This window comes from Ornithodoros turicata, chromosome 8 (assembly GCF_037126465.1).
Source record: "Ornithodoros turicata isolate Travis chromosome 8, ASM3712646v1, whole genome shotgun sequence".
Taxonomy (NCBI): Eukaryota; Metazoa; Arthropoda; class Arachnida; order Ixodida; family Argasidae; genus Ornithodoros; species Ornithodoros turicata.
Genome location: NC_088208.1, coordinates 4,583,170 through 4,601,328, shown reverse-complemented (window position 1 = coordinate 4,601,328; position 18,159 = coordinate 4,583,170).

Below are 18,159 nucleotides of genomic sequence, written 5' to 3'. Positions count from 1 at the left end.
CCATTAGGGTATTCGCGATGGCTCCGTCACTGTGGACTTCGCGAGCAAACGCCATAAAGTGGGTGATGTGCGCGATTATCTCCCCACGAATTTCCTTTATCATTAAAACATCAGAACAAATGCAAAACCTAAAGGGTATTCGTTGCGCTCTCAATATAGCGACCATATCGTGAAAGTCACTCAATAAATATTGTCGCAAATCCTCTACTCCCTGATCGTGAACAGATGCCAATAGCATGAATCTTTTGACGATACCTCTAAATGCAGTGTCAGTCTGGAAGAAGGGCAGGAAGGATATATCCACGTCGGGGTGCGATCTCATCACATGAGCACACAGTGTTCCCGGGAATCGTCTTCCGATTCATCCTCAATATCATGAGGGTCAAAAAAGCAGTGTACACACCTAGGCACTGAAAGTAAAAGGAGCCGTAAGAAATGTGCAACGAGGGAGGCGAATAGCTTACTTTTGAAGCGAGTTGAAGCAGACTGTTCCCCCCTGAGGTGCTCTCGTGGCTTATAAACCAGCAGCCATGCTGCATGTCAGAACACGTGGGGCCATCTGTTTTATATCAAAGCTTGTGCACTCCCATGCTTTGGTGGTCGTAAATCATGTGTTCCGAGAAATGAGGTCACGGAGCTTCATCGGCCACCCCAACGCGTTGGGGCCATCTGTTTTATATCAAAGCTCGCGTACTGCCATGCTTTGGAGGTCGTAAATCACGTTTGTCAAGAAATGAGGTCATGGAGCCTCGGTCGCCGCGCTGCATGTCTCAACAAGTTGGGTCATCTGTTTTATATCAGAGCTCGCGGTTTGAAGATCGTAAATCATGTTTTCCGAGAAATGAAGTCATCTTGCTTCAGCAGTCACGCCACGAGGCCACGCGTATTAAAAAAGTAAACTGTTCTTAAGAAAATTTCTTCTTCTAAGAAAAGTTCTTTAAAAAATCTTATCTTAAGAAAAAAATCTCTACGAGCCTACGTCAAAGTGGACTGTCTGTTATAGCCCTCTCATTTCCACATGCTGAAACAAGCTTTCTGTAACCAAAAACAAAGGGTTTGCTTATGCACTTTGGTTTCCAAGAAGTTCCAAATGTCCTTCGCGCGCGCGCGCGCATCATATATCACGGGCTGTTCCTGCGTGATTGTGTAAACAAAATCGCACCACCCTTGCGCTCCTCCAGGGGCGCTTTATATAAAAGTTGCGATATATACAACTCATTTGAGGTCTGTGAAGCTACTTCCGTCGGTCGACTCCCGGGGAAGCGCACAACGAGAAAGGTATGTTTCACTATTCTCTTCAAGATCAGGAAAGTTAGGTAATAGCTGTCCTCATTTTCAGTTCATTTGGCGTGCATAGAAACTTGCACTGAGAAGTAAGCCAGATATGTCATCTATTTTCGAGAAGCTGAATAAACTAAAGAAACCCGGTGGATGGGGACATTCAGAAAATGAGCGTTGTTCCGAAGAACGAAAAGCTCGACGTGTTGGACTTACGCAAAGTGGATACCATGTATGGGGAGGTCGTGTACGTGGAACTCCTGATGGACAACGATAAACGCGTAAAGGTGTATCTACCCAGTCGTTTTAAGCGACTCACAGATGAAGATTTGCAAGAAATGCGAGAATTACCAGATCTGAAACTAGAGAAGAAGGAGAGATTCAGGGATGGTAAAAGAGTCGCATCGCTCGACATCATCTTAACTCACGCGAAGAAGAAGTGATCGCGAGACTAGCGAAAGTCCGCGTCCCATATGTAATCAGCAGTAAAATAAAAATACATGCATTTCTGAATTTAAGAGAAAAAAATGTTGCGTTGTTGTGATGGATTAGGAAGATAGGCTGATATGATGGGAAGCTCTATTGAGAGAATATGATAGCGAGCTATAGCGCGTATTCATTGACTAAGCAAGGATAGTTTGTGGGGAGCTATAGAGAATAAATGACGCCACACTTTTTAAAGCGACAAACAACTTTTCTAGCATCTTTATTGATTTTAGGTCATTAGCGGCGAGATTATCGGAAAACAAGGATACAATGCTCTTCAGTGATTTCCCTTTCGCCAACAATGTTGCCACGATACAACAGTACACACTAGAGCCCTGCACGGGCCCGGGCCCCCGGCCCGGCTCGACCCGGTCCGCGGGCCGAGCCGGGCATGCTGGCTGTGTGCTCCGGGCCGGGCCGAGCCCGGGCCGACAAAATACGCCACCACCGCTGCCCAGGCCGACAAATATGTTTCCGAGAGTCAGGCCTGGCCGGGCCACGCAGCTAATTCCACACAATGGAGATGCATTAGTTCATATCATCATGCGCTTGCGTCATTCCTGTGCATATTTTGCAAAGACAAGCAAGGGATACTGCATTAGGCATATGATTCGACCCTCTAGAACATTCTAAAAGCCACTTTACATTGCTCCTCACTCCTCACGTATTTCACAATCACTTGGCAAAGCTTGGTGAGAAGGGTATGGACTGGGAGAAGGAGTTTGTCGACAGCATCCTCTACCTCCGCAAAATCTTGACAGTGTAACGATAACGCCCATGCCCGCGTACGTTCTGGATTTAATTTGGTCTGGTGTGGTTATGGTGTTAAACCACCATCACTTGTATGTTTGTCTTCTCTCCTTATAAATTTACTGATAAATTTGTTTGATAATCGCGAGAAAGCGTACGTCGCGGCTGGAAATACTATGCCGGGATCCACTCGCCGGATCACCGGGCCGGGCCGGGCCGGGCCGGGTCGGGCCGCATAAAAATATGAATGTCCGGGCCCGGGTCGGGCCGGGCCATTTTTCGATGCGCCCGGGCCGGGTCGGGCCCGGAAAAGTCGGCCCGTGCAGGGCTCTAGTACACACCACACATTGCAGAATACAGGCTTTGAATACAGACATCATTATATTCATCGACGGTGAGGCGTTTCAACTCGGGCTCGATGGGTGGCAATCCGAAGGAATCAAAGTAGATGAGGTCATCCTTCATTTTCGCGTACAGAATCCAGTGCTCCCCAGCTTGCTGTCGCCGATCGGTGTTCACCACGATTATACCCGGTCTATCCAGCGCTGGCAGACGGTCGTCTCGAGCGTATACACCACGGAAGAGTGCCGAAGTGTAATCGTTGTACTTCAGGAGTCTCTCAATATCTTGCTCGAACATCGCTAATCCAGTGTGACGTTCCTGTTCTTATCGATGGACATAATTCGCACACTCTCGGACAGTATCAATATGGTCATGGGTTCGGCCAAGGCACGTCGGAACATGAGTTGCAGACGAACGTCTCCATGCCTGATTGGTGACAGGTGGACGGAGGATTGATCGGGATCCAGGTCGTAGTACAGTAGGAACTTGTTTCCAAGGTAGTGGTCGTATTCGTAGGAGACGTGCTTCTCACACAGCTGCTCCAAGAGGTTGAGGTAGCTTCGGTGGTTCAGGTTATTGTTGAAGTTGAACGTGTCTTTCGCTGCGTCCCGTTCACGGTGAGCGTCGCCGACTCAATGTGACAGTTCACAAATCGGTACGGGTCCCGATTGAATGCTCCCTGGTAGGCTAGGGTGGGCACGAATGCGACCACCACCTTAGACGGTATCTTCTCTGGAAATAAATCTTCCAGGCATGCATCCAGGTTGCTAACCGGTAGCGAACGAATACGCGATTCACTTCCGGCCAGTGTGTAGAGAGCCTTGCGCTGCTGCAATTCCGTTTCGTGCCCGGAATAGGCTGGGAGACACGGTGATTTTCTTTATGTACAAGGTGGCACTCATGATTTCCACTTTATGCGTGTGCTGCTCCTGATAGGTCTTCATAATGCGGAATTCGTCAGAGCCTTGATAAAAAACAAGCCTAATTTCCACTCCCGATATGAGTAGCTTAGGCTGCAGGAAAATGTCCGAGTTGATCTTGGAAACCAGGTCGATGGTCTTGCCACCCCGTGTGAGGTTGTATCATTCGATCGGTCCACGAGCGCGAATGTTGTTTTCTGATTGACGCGCTTCTTCTTGTGTGTACAGACCCACTTTATGCACAGTATTTTGCTCCGTGGTGCTGGCGTGAAGCAAAATATCCAGGTAGCTTCTATAGCTATGCAAACATTATTCGTAATCATGGTCTGATTCAAGAAGACGGCTACGTTCTTGAAAAGCGAGCTGGCGAACGCGTTGACGGGGTAGGCCTCGTCGTAGGTCGTCCGATCGCCAGCGTGTGTTTCCGGTAGCGAACCATCGTCACGTACGATGCGGACTTTCGTCACTATGTACGCGGAGTTCAAATCGAGATAGTGGTGCCCCAAATTCGAAAGCTGGAACTCTATGACGGAGGATATGTCAGCGACCGGGTAGAATACCTCATATTCCCCCTTCAGTATATGCCACTGCGTTCCCGGCACGGAAAATAACTGTGTTTCCGACTTATCCAACAGAGGAGTGTCGGGGTGTACGACGTTAATCGTGTCCATCTCGCAACTAAATTGTGGCCGCGCAACCAGCGTGATTTATGCTGTCGAAGACGTCTGGTTGTCTCCTCTTTCTTCGCCCGCCGGCCCCTCCAAGAAGAAGTGCATGAAGGGTCTCGGTGAATTTCCAAGGTCCAAGGTCTCGGAGAATTTTACGGCCCGTATCTTTCGCCGATTTTTTAAGCGCACTTCGGAAAGAGTCTCCCTCCGATTGATTTTTGGCCACGCGCTTAGCGGCCGCAACAGCTGTCTTTTTTAAGTAGGGCGATATGCATTTAAAGAGTGGAATAGCGAAACGCCCGAGCTGAGAAAAGAAATTGCCTCCCCTCTGGTACAGGTGCTACCTGTATACCGTCGGAATACCAAATCCATAGATTAGTACCGCTTTAGTGTACATGCTTAAAGTGCAGCGTCAGCGTCGATCTACCGCGATTTTGTAGCGGTAGCTTGCGACCCGGTTCGTCGCGTATAGAGACAGTGATTGAGGAAATTTCGCGCTGCACTAACTTAAAATACTGAACGGGAAGAAAGGTGAAACTGAGTTGTTCTTTCGTTCTATCGTATACGAATGGAATTAATTTCAGTATCGGATGTGTCCATCTCTCGAGTGTTTATGTGGACGCGGTATGTCTTTACTATGGGATTACACGTGACGCGCTTTCGGGATCCTTCAACGTGGATGTGCTTCACCTGAACAAGGTCCAGGAACTCGGTCGAGAAGTTGAAATTCGCCGGGAGAGAGAGCGAGTAAGTGTTGTCTTTGTATTCCACCCTTGATTCTGTATCGTTCATCGCCCTGAAGAATTCGTTGAATGTGTCGGTAATTAGCGATCGGGGTTCCAAAATTAGATCGTTATTGATCATTATCACCCGGCGAACTCGCATCATAACGGCTCTTTCCTCCGCGAGCGGTAACACGTTTGGGACGGCGCGTACTCTACCGCCCTCCGGGTGATCTCCATCGATGTCGACGATTCCAAAGGCGAGATGCAGCGGTCTCTCGATTAATTTCACCGAGTGCACACGCGACGGTAGCTTAAACACGTAGTGATCTTCCTCGTAAGTCCACTCTATCCCATATTCAGGGAATATTTTATTCAATAGCGTGTCCGTGTCTTCGAACGTGAGCTGTTTTGTTTGCCACTTCTTCGTTGATAGCGTTATCAGGTTATCCGGCGCTTGGTTCACGTTGAGGAAGCTGTTGGGAATGGAAAATCCCTGTAGACCGACGACGTACGAATCATCAAGGTGTAGTGGCTTATCTAACGCGATCGTGAAGTCATTCAGCGTGTTGGACGGGTGCAGGTCCATGCTGGCGTTCGAGAGCAGATACACGTAAAATTCATTTTCTGACAGCGCTGGCGGGCGCCCAAGAATCGTGATCTTTGGCGTGTCCGAACCAACGAACCAAGTAGTGCAATACCCCGTTAATTTTCTTCTTTCTAATCACTGCGGATATGAGTCGCTTATCGTACGAGGAAAGATTGTGGACGGGTTGCAACTCCTGCTCGTAGAATGATCCCAGTATTTCTTTTCCAGTCGAATCTTTCACGTACACTACGGGTGGATCGATCTTTCTCGTTCGCGACACCTCGAACACTTCGGCCGTCCACCTTTGATCGTAGCCTTTGGCGAACACGCCGCGATCTAACGCGAGCCTCACCTGGTCCCGTGCTTTATACTTGCTCTCGCGCGGGGTCGTCTTACGATTCAATCTGTTGAACAGAGCTACTTCATTTCCGGCGTTCACGTTTTTCGGCTTTCGCCCGTGACGGAGTGTACCGAAGATCCAAAACACAGCGCGAGAAGACACGACGGAAGAAGACAGGACAGGACAGGCGCTGACTCCAACGAACAGTTTAATGACACAAAAACCAGTACGCAGGCGCATAGCCGCCAACCCAGTCACCCCACCTTGGCCCAAAAGCGCAGACGCTCAGACAGACACAATCACTACCGCCTCGACAACATCCTCCTCTCCCCCGATAAAAAAGACACAGAAGTTTGGCTCACACACCTACGGCCTCTATCCCCGATAAAAAACCCTATTTTCTGTTCTTATCTCTAAGACCCATGTATCATAATGAGTTCCTTTGTGGCCTTGTGGTTTGTGAATTTACCGGTCCGATTTTGTGGCAGTGTCATCATCACCTGCATGTATGTACATCACCTTTCTTTCTTACAGCATCAGTGAGCAGCTCCCTTGAAGCAATTAATGAGAGGCTGCTTTGCATCAAGCCTCCTGACTGCTTTACAAGACTGCCAAGGCCTCTTGAAGAGCGCACATTTTGGAAAGCCAGTGAATGGAGGCACTGGTTATTGTTTTATTCCCTTCCTTGTACCTTCGGCATCATCCCCCCCGCTCACTGGTCACAGCTGAAGAGGCTTGCGGAAGCTGTGCACATCCTGTTGCAGACTGAAATCTCAAACGCAGAACTGCGAAGGGCTGGTGAGCATTTGTGGTTGTACATATTGTCGTATACTCAAACTTTGGTCAGATGTATTTCCAAAACGTCATTGATGACTGCCATCCATTCACACATTCCGCACTCAAAAGTGTCTTCTCGCGCTGTGTTTTGGATCTTCATGTATAGTCACCAACGTGCCCAACAGCGAGTCCTCTTGGAGTGTACCGAGTCATTATAGTCGGGCACTATCTTCGGCAGCGCGTTGATATAATTAAACTTCCCCGTACTAGTGAAATGCCTGGCTATTCTTTCTCTAATTGTTATCTGCACGCGTTCACAGGAGGGCGCTCTCATTCCGCTTTGCGTGCTATAGTGATTTAGTAGCGACTGAAAATGCTGACGAACGGGGGAAACCCAAAATTCGCTTCCGCGATCCGTTGGGAGATTCTTCGGAATTCCATGACGGAAAACTCGTTGCAAAGCTTTCTTTACGTCTTGCGGGCGCTTTGTGCGAATGGGGACCATGTACAGGTACCTCGATAGCGTATCTATGACCGTTAAGATGTACCTGAAGCCCTTGTTAAATTTCTGATATTTACGCATATCCAGAAGGTCAGCCTGATATAAATCCCTCACGTGAGTTGCGATGATGGAGCGCCGCTTAAATTTTTCTTCACTGGCTTGTGAAGGGTGTAAGCATCTTCTTTTTTCAGCTGTTCTATGGCTTCTGCGTGCGTGAGCTTGTGATAACGTCGGTACCGATCCACTCCACCTAACCCTTGATTGATTTTAAAAGAAAGAAAAAAACCTAACCCTTTCTCCTTGGTCTTTCTATAAGGCCCCATATTTGCTCCAGCAAGCAATGCGGTGCATTTTCAGAGTGCTTATAATTTTCGATACTTTTTTGTACTAACTGGGTTTCTTGATGAGCGCGCTACGACGTGCTAAGTAGCTCACAAGGGCCACAATGTTTGAGCGATTGATTCGCTTCCCTCTATATACTAGTACATTATCTGCCTGCAAGGTGAAAACTTTCTTCAATTCTTTTAGCACAGATTTCGCGCGTCCTTTATCAACGCCGGAGGGTAGAAGACTAAAATGGAATTGATTGGGTTCCGGTTCGGGAGCCGAATGGACTTGTTCCAGAGGAGGAGGAGGGGGAGGAGGATGATAGTGAGCGTGCTTAAGCAAGTAATAGAGGGCTTCCAATGTTTTGCCCACCTTTACGTCGTCTGAATCGTTAAATTTCAGAACTTCACCTATTTCTATTCTATGAGCCATGACCGATGGCTCATATTTGGATACCGCTCGCCCGGCGACTCTAGCCACGAGACTTGATAGCCCTGAGAGGAGCAGTGGAAGTATGGGAATGAGACAGCCTCGTTGTTGCCTAATATATTTCTTCAACTGCCGGGGGCACTTATGAAGTGACTTGTAAGCGAGGAAGCGGAGGATTTTTTTGTGTTTCTTCAAGTTTTTATGAAGTTCCGTCGAAAGTGGGATATTTCTACGTAGAATGTTCAGACAGATTTTCGAAAAGATTCGAATGTCGTCGCAGCTGAGCTCTTTAAGTAACTCTGCGCGGTGCGTCAGTTTGCTGGTGGCCAATACTTTGAGAAGCGTGAGATGTCTTCTAAGATCGGCCGTCATTTCGTGGGCGTAAACAGGAACTGCCGGTCGTGCGGTAAAATACCCGTTCGCAGGCTACTAGAGGGAAGTGTTTGCGAGTGAAGATCCACAACTAAATAACCGTGCACCTTCTCCGTCGCCTGGTTATATACGTCGAGAAAATAGGGGAGCCCCTGCTTTCCGAATACTTGACTTCCGAAGGTTTCGATCTGTTGTACGGACCGCGCATTCCGGAACAATATGATATAACTGGCGTTCAGCGATATCGTTCGAAAAGCGGCGTTGTGATAGAACAAGGCTTGTGTGATCAGGATCACGGACGCATTCTTATGGTGGCTACCATGCACAAACAGCGACTCTACCTCCGATAGAACCCCCTTTTCCGTGATTTGATCGTCAATAACTATGAGAGTGGGATATCGCTCATCCCAATCTGCGGGTATCCTGTCCATAAACTCCACGCCATCGAAATCCTTTTCCCATCTGGCTGCATACTTTCGTACGTAGAGTACCTTCTACGGTGGAATGCTAAATAACTCGGGGTGTCTCATTATATTCTGCGTGATCACCGTCTTGCCACACATGGACGCGCCGGAGATGAGAATTCGAGCGGGATGCTGGAACTGCATGCACATCATGGAATAACTTGAGCAGAGTGTGTAGCGAGGTGTGATGCATCTTTATTTTCATCCATAGCTCCTAGCGCGATTGATGATCGTCTCCAGGACTCTTATACCCTAGTCAGACAGCATTTCAAATGCCAATTGCGAGAAATTGCCTTCGGCCTGTCAAATGACCTTTGTTCGGGGGCGCCTACCAGACAGGCGGGAAAGGAGTGCTCCTCAACTGACTGCCCTCACCGGCTCCCTTTTTCGGTTTCGTTTTCCCTGTCTGCTGTGGAAATTTGAAGTTGGTCTTTGCGCCACAAATCAAGATGCAGAGGCCATATGCACTTCTCTAAATAGGATCTAAATACGTTTACACAGTTTCACTCCATTATCCGCATTTTATAGGTTTTCCTACATTCAGCTGCGAAGGTAGCGAGGGTACAATGGCATAACACTGTTGTCGAGATTGCTCCTTTCTGCTCCTCAAATGTCGTTGGGGGCCTCCTTTCGCGTTGATGGTCATTTCTTAGAAAGGTCCTTTGAGCTGCCGTCTGACACTGCTGTCAGAGGTCATTTTTTGCCAATGAAAATGTAGTGGCCTGAGAGCAAGAAACAGCTGATCGAGAGGAAGACGAAACGTCGTCAGCTGTTCTCGCGCTCTTCAGCACCAGCTAGTAGGATCAGCTTCGTCTTCGATCGTTGGCCTCGACGGGGAAGCTTCGCTGTCCACGGTCTCTCTCACATGCCCCATTAAACCGTTTATTTCTCCCTGGGCCTGGTATCTCAACTGGCGACGAGCAATGGCGACTCAACCCAGTTTGTCGGGCGACGACAACTCTCGCAGATTCCGCAGTCCAGGAATATTTGACCCGGCCAAGGAAGATTGGAACATGTATCAAGTAAGGTTTGAGGCTGCACTTCGGGTGGCTAGAGTCACCGAAGAGGAAGACAAAACCAATTTGCTCATAACGTCGCTCACCCCTGAAGTATTCAAACATTTATACAACCTTGTTCAGCCACGGGACATTCTGTCCGTTGCATATTCTGAACTCACAAGGAAGCTTACCGAGCATTACACCCCAAAGAAGTTTAAAGAATTTGAGAGGTGGAAACTTTTTTCAACCCGTCAAAACGAGTCGGAGTCTGTCAAAGACTTTTTGGAACGCCTTTCCGCCATCATCCCTCATTGTGAATATGAAGCAGAAACCGATGTGAGAGCATGTTCTTTATTAACTGCCTTCATTGTGGGACTTCATGATCCACGAATTCGCGCCCGTTTAGTCCTAGAGAAGGGTCTCACGCTTGAAGCTGCTACCAACATGGCTGACAAAACGTTGACCGCAGAAGCCGAGTCTCGCCAACTTCATGCCGAGCAGACCGTGCATAAGTTAGAAAAAAGAAGCGATCATGCAAGATGTTTTCGCTGCGGCAATATTAATCATGACTCGGACACATGTCGATTCAGAGATGAAGACTGCCATAACTGCGGCAAAACTGGCCATATCGCTAAGATGTGCCGTGCCAATCGTCCTTCGAAAGGGAAGAAGAGCTATCGGAACGTGGAGTATGTTTCGGATGTTTTCTTCGCGGGTACCGGTGAAGACAAGTTTGTGACTTGCCAGATAGGGTCGCACGATGTGCTGCTACAAGTGGACACCGGATCGCAGGCCACTCTTCTCAATACTTCTACCTATGTTAGGTTAGGTAAACCCAAGCTGAAACAACCACGGTTCCGTCTTCGGTCTTTCAGCAAAGACGATATACCCCTTCGTGGCGAGACGGAAGTGGAAGTATCTTATGGTGGACGGAAGAGGAAGTTAGAAGTGTTCTTTACTAACATGGAGCACACTAACCTACTGGGTAGAGATTGGATTCGTCACCTGGGACTGGATCTTAATGAGTTGTTCGTCGGAAGTGTTGTCAGGCCTGGAAGTTCACTCGAAAAGGTCTTGTCCAAGTTTCCCGACCTGTTCCAATCCCGTCTGGGGAGGTGCACAAAGGCGAAGGTGCATCTACATTTCAAGGAGGCTGCTCAACCAAAGTTTTTTAAACCGCGTCCGATTCCATTTGCTACGAGGCAAGCAGTCGAAGCAGACATCGAGAGACAAGTTAAGAACGGAGTGCTAACGCCGGTCGACGTTTCGGAGTGGGCTACCCCCATCGTCGTCGTTCCTAAGCCGAATGGGGCTGTTCGGGTTTGCGGGGATTTCAGTGTGACGGTGAACCCGCAGTTGGCTGTATCGCAGTACCCACTCCCTAGGCCTGAAGAGCTGTTAGCCGTACTCAATGGCGGACAGCGGTTTTCCAAGTTAGACTTGTCGGAAGCTTATCTCCAGATGGAGCTCGACGACGAAGCACAGAAGGTCCTTGTCATCAATACGCACAAAGGACTCTTCCGATTTACGCGAATGCCCTTTGGAATCGCCTCAGCACCGGCAGTTTTTCAACAAATCATGGAGCAGGTCACCGCAGGCATACCGTCGGTTGCCTGCTATTTAGATGACATCATCGTCACAGGCAAATCCGATGATGAGCATTTGGACAATCTCCAGCAGGTCTTTAGCCGACTACGCGAGTTTGGGTTTACACTGAAGCGCGAGAAATGTGCTTTTTTTCGGGCCGAAGTGGAGTACTTGTGGCATGTAGTCAACGCACAGGGTTTCCGGCCATCGCCCAAGAAGGTGTCTGCAGTGCTCAATATGCCAGCACCCACGAACGTCTCCGAGCTGCGGTCATTCCTTGGTATGGTACAACATTACGGAAAATACCTAAAATCGCTTGCTGATGTCGTTGCGCCCCTCAATGACCTCCTGAAGAAAGCCGTACCGTGGGAATGGTCTTCGGGTTGTGTGGAGGCTTTTGAAAAGGTCAAGATGATGCTGGTATCTGTGGACGCGCTTACGCATTTCGATCCTGCAAAACCCATTTTCTTAGCCGCAGATGCATCTTCTAGAGGTCTTGGAGCTGTTATCTATCACAAGGTCGATGGCAAAGACATGGCAATGGCACACGCTTCGAAGACATTGACTGCCCCGGAGAAGAACTACTCACAGATAGAGAGGGAGGCCTTAGCCATCATTTTTGGCGTCAGGAAGTTTCATCAGTATCTCTGGGGCCGGAGGTTTGTTCTGTACACGGACCATAAGCCCCTGACCACGATCTTTGGTCCAAAGAAAGGAATTCCTGCGACAACCGCCAGTCGCTTGCAACGATGGGCTTTGATCTTAATGAACTACATCTTTGACATTCAATATACGCCAACTGCGAAATTTGGAAACGCCGACGGCCTCTCTCGTCTGCCTGAGGGTCCAGATGGAGACTTTGACCGAGAGATGGAACGGGGCATCTTCGACGTCTTCCTGACAGAGGTAAACGTAGTGTTGGACCATCAGGTCTCTACCTTACCCATTTCCGTCGAGGATATTGCTGTAGCCACGTCACAGGACCCGGACCTGGCCAGGGTGGCTGCATTCGTTTCCGGTGGTTGGCCGACGCACGTCGATCCCTGTTTGGAAGCGTTCTTTCAACGCCGCACGGAGCTAACGATCTACAAAGGATGTCTGCTCTGGGGGATACGAACGGTGATACCACCCAAATTCCGAAGTCCTCTGCTAAGTCTCCTTCATGAGGGCCATATTGGACAAACAAAGATGAAGATGTTAGCTCGGTCCTATTTGTGGTGGCCGGGCCTCGACAGAGATATCGAAAGGGAAGTGAGAAGTTGTGAGCCATGCGCCTCTGTTGCTGCCCACGAGGTACCGGTGCCACTTCACCAATGGGAACCCGCAGATAAGCCTTGGGTACGTCTGCATGCCGATTTCGCTGAGCTGAATGGGAAGCACTACCTCATAGTAATAGACGCCTACAGCAAATGGCCGGAAATAGAACAACTGACAAGCACAGCTGCTGAGAAGACTGCTATTGCTTTTTCCGACATGTTCACTCGAAATGGCTTGCCAGAGGTTCTGGTCACCGACAATGGTCCACCGTTCACCAGCAAGGAGTTTAAGAACTTCCTTCAGGCAAACGAGATACGTCACGTTCTGACGCCGCCATACCATCCGCAATCGAATGGTCTCGCGGAGAACTTTGTGCGTACCTTCAAAACAGCCCTTCGCCGCGCAGCGCTGGAAGGGACGAAGGACAGTGTTCGTAGTTTCCTGTTCAAGTACAGGATAACCCCGCATGCCACAACAGGGCGCTCTCCCTGTGCAATGTTAAATGGACGTCAGTTTCGACACTTCCTAGACTTTATTCGTCCTGGTCAGCCCGATATCTCCGGTACAGTGCGCATGTCGCGCGAACGTCAGAAACGCAACTATGACAAGTGCAGCCGAGACAGGAGCTTTGGGATAAACCAAAAGGTCTGGATGTTGGACCCTGGCAAGAAATCTCACTGGAAAGTTGGTGTCGTTCTCTCCAAACAAGGGTCGGCAATTTACGTCGTCGAAGATGAGCAGCAGAGGCGACACCGCGTACACAAGGACCACCTCAAGTGCCGGCACTCCGTTGATTCCTGGCCTGACCAAGCTTCAGTTCCAGAGGTATTCCGAAAAGACGAGGTTCCTCTTCCCCCTCCTTGCCGCCGAGATCCTCGTCCAGAAGAGGGGAACCAGAACGACTTCCACGAACCCCATGGTAACAATGACGCTATTGCTCCTGGTCATCACGAGCCTGGACAGGTCATGGGCTCAGGGGATGCTGCCACCAGGCGCTATCCTTCGCGTCTCCGGAGAGGCCCCCAACGTTATGGCTACAGCTAAGGTGGGAGGGATGTAGTGGCCTGAGAGCAAGAAACAGCTGATCGAGAGGAAGACGAAACGTCGTCAGCTGTTCTCGCGCTCTTCAGCACCAGCTAGTAGGATCAGCTTCGTCTTCGATCGTTGGCCTCGACGGGGAAGCTTCGCTGTCCACGGTCTCTCTCACATGCCCCATTAAACCGTTTATTTCTCCCTGGGCCTGGTATCTCAGAAAAATTCCCCGAAATCCTTCGAGCATGCCGTCTGACTGGGGTATTATTTCTTCCTGACATAGTTCCAGAAGCTCGCGCAGTGATTGCTCCCTGTAAGCCGACAGGTACTCATCCAAGATTTTGCGTATGAGGTCCAGCAACTTGTTTGTGGTGAAACGGGAGCGCAATATGTGGCAGCACATCTCGATGAAGTTCTCTCGCTCGTGTGACACCTCAAAGTGGAACAGCGTGGAGTTGATGCACCTGAGTCACGCCATCTGGTGGCACGAGGTAAGTTTGGACGTTTGACATAAAGCCGCAGCAGGGTCGCTGCCAAGCGCGCCATCTGGCGGGCGCTAACGAAGGCTATGTTCAGCGGGCTTAGTCAGCCAATCAGTGGGCTTAGAACAGGGCAATCGGTAGGCTTAAATTGGGGACGGCCAATCAGAGGGCTTAGAAAGTCTGGAAAATGTGGAGAGTGATCAGTAGGCCAGTTAATTAGCATAAAGGGGCGGAGCTGTGCTCAGCGATACGCATGCACCAATCAGCGTGCAGTGGGCAGAGCCGAGTAATTAGCATAAAGGGGCGGACCTACAGTCAACCAACCAATGATCAGTAGGCTTAGCACGGGCCATTCAGCATGAACTGGGCGGAGCCAAGCAGACTAATTAGCATAAAGGAACGGAGCTACGGTCAGCCAATCAAAGATCAGTAGGCTTAGCATGGGCCAATCAACGTGAAGTGGGCGGAGCTAATGGTGGCCAATCAGATGGCTTTGGATTTGGCTTGTGTTGGATTAGAACTGGATTGTGTTGGATTAGAACTGGATTATGGCTTTGAATTGGATTCGAATTGGATTAGAATTGGATTGGAATTGGATTAGAGAAAACTCTTGGCTATAGGACATATATTTATACTACTAACATGCGAAATTGCTTTGTTTCGATCAAGCGAACATGACTACTCGGGATCTGGAAAGATGTTGCCACGAAATGACCACCCAAATTTGCCATTATGCTGCGAGGGTGTCCGCCTTAGCATAAGTTGTAGACTCGGCATTAACCTCAACTGTGGTTATCATTGCGACGTTTGTTTGGGTTTGAGGCGATTATGTAAAGGTGTATGCTGACCGATATCACGCGGATGCGATGCTGTTATCTCATTAAAGGTCAGCTATGCCGATATCCCAAATAGTCGAAACTGTTGTGATATTCTGAAAGCCCACATCCAGCTCTCCCCAAAATGCACCTTCATTCTCTCAGTTCGGTACAGTACCATGTAAAAAAATAGATAATTCATTCCGAAACACACATGGACGCAGCCATTTTTATGACGTAGATGCACCCGAACGGGCATTGCGACGTGTACGCCGCCTTCGTACTTGTCAGTGGATTTCAACTACGGCTTCTCGCGGCTTCACGTATCTGTGCTTGAAGATGGCGGACAGCCGGGTTCCACCCGATAAGTAAACAGCGCAGCAGCTGCGAACTCATTCGCGAACCAACCTCTGTGCGATGTTGTGAGTGGAATTCGTCGTTTGTGTTTTGTGAGCACGTACAATTTGTATCAAGTCGCGTCTGCGTTAGCCCCTTTACAGCACTTGCCCAGTGTAGAGACTGACGTTTCGACAGCCGTGTTAGCAAGAAAATGCCGACAGCGTTTTATTCCTGCAGGAAAAAATTGTGCTATGTATTTGAGAAACCGCATACTGCTATGGGACAAGTTTTACATACGATTTATCAATGTGCAACAGCGTCGACGATGGTATGTAACGACGAGAGACGTAAAACGAAATACAAATCACATTTTAAACTTTTTGTGGGATTCTGTGCATTTTCCAGAAGCTTTCTTTGAATCACACACTCCCATGTCATGCTGCGTTGTGTGGCAGGCTACAAACTACTGCATTTTATGTCTAACATCTGGATATTGTTTGTAATGAGCACCGTCGCACAAAAACATGCACACGAAAGCTCCAGTAGCCATGTGGTTGCACACTATGCAGACGCAAAAGAAGTACCAGAGCACATATTGCCACTTAGAAATGGTGTTTTTAGAAATGTGGTGTCTGAAGAGTTAGGGCATAGCATAGATCCTAGAAATCAGGTGCACCTTATCCTTCTGTAGAGTGCTCTTTCAATTCACAACTCAGCCCATGGGGTGTAAAAGTGTTAGAGGCAATTATGTGACTTGTCGTCCTGGGTGACATCACTGGCCAGCCTCGGAATTAATTCCGTCCTCAGGAATTATTGTACAAATCACTTTGTATGTAGGACATGATAAGCAATATGTAAGTTGCAACCTTGTCTGCAGCATTCTCGATTGCCTCTTACCTTTACAGTTAGAGACACGTTACCAAACCATTTGGAAAGGGCACTCTTACAGGGCCCGTGTAACTTGAGTGTTTAATTTATAAAATGTATAAAAAATAAGTATACAATAAGTAATATAAAATTTATATAAAATAAAAAATTAAATTTATATAAAATAAAAAATTAAATTTATAAAAATAATTTATAAAAAATAAATAAAAAGGCTAAAGCAAAAGGCTTCAGGCTGGAAGCAATGCGTTAGCATACCCATTGCACATGAAGCACAATTATATATGCTTGGACATCATCTAATTAATCTTCTGAACCATATGTGTGGCTGCATATGAAATTTTTTTATGAGCATGCTCTACCTTCCTATTCCTACATGTGCACACGAATAACATTGAATATATGTGAAGTGGCAAAAAGCAACGCTAGACTCTACCATCATTGTGCCTCTTTAACTTTTCCACATTTATGTCTGGTGAACAGGGAATATCTCACTAGAAAAGAAGACATTTGTGCATTGTTTGGCAAGCAAATAAATATATTTATTTACATTTTCCATCAATCAACAATGTTGTGACCTGGTGCAAATATTAATGTCAACAAGGAAAGTACTTACAAATTGTTCCTATGTGGTCAAATATATGACAATTCTCTTTTTGTACCTCAGCACAGCACAGTTTCAAAATTAACAAACTGCACAGCATCAGCAATCTTAAAGTATCTCAAGAGGGAAATCACATAAAGTTCCAATAATAGACTGTGCAAACAAAGCTCCAAAAAACAAAGTACTTCAAGAAAAATCTGAATAATCGTTGCCGTTGTGATATGTACTAATATGCACAGTTCATGAATGGAACATGTTACCTCATGGCATTGCCTCCATGTGAGCACTAGAACAGGCAGCTTTTTAGGTCGCTCTTTTCGTGTTTTTCTATTGTGTTTTTTTTTGTTTTCTGTTTTTGCAATAGCAAGCATGGCCATAGTGAAACACAAGCAGCCAAGGACAGGATGAGACATCTACAATGCGACTGCTAGCTCTAAACTGATATATTTATTCAGACTCTGGAATATACACATACATGCTGCTAAGCAAATGACAATTTAACCAATAGAATAACAGACAAGAAAAAATGGTTATATATCTTCCCCTCTCCTAATTCTATTTCACAGGCAGCCCTAGTATCATTCTGAGTGTGTCCGTGCGTTCCCTTTGAGATAACGTATCTCGGACAAAAGCAAATCCAACAGCGGACTGCTTACACATGCAACTGCCTTGGATTTCTCTAACCACTTGTTATTTAACCGCTGCCTTGAGCTGTGTGTTCTGGAAATTTAGGCAGCATCCAGGGTCCCTGCAATGTGTTGCCGTGTTTCTCGAGGGCATCAAAAGTCTGTCCTTGGCTGCCTGTGTTTCACTATGGCTCTCAGATACAAACTACCCCATTTTAACACAGTAGAAAACACAGATTTGTAAATAGCATCTGTTGATTGCACTCTACATACCCGCATATAAAGGATCATAGTGGATACTACATCTTGTGCGATAATGTCAGGAACACAAAAAAGCTAGATTTGAAACCACTCTTACGTCGTAGTAGTAGTATTTGTGTGAAGCTACGCAATTCCTGTCCTGCAAATAATATATAATATAATATATAATATATATAATATAATATAATGTAAACCATATGTTTCATCTGCCAGCGTGATGATCCCATGAAAAGCAATTCACACTTGGCCGAAACTACCGGTTCTGTAACCTATCCCTGACATGTGTAGCCACGAGGGAGGAAACCCA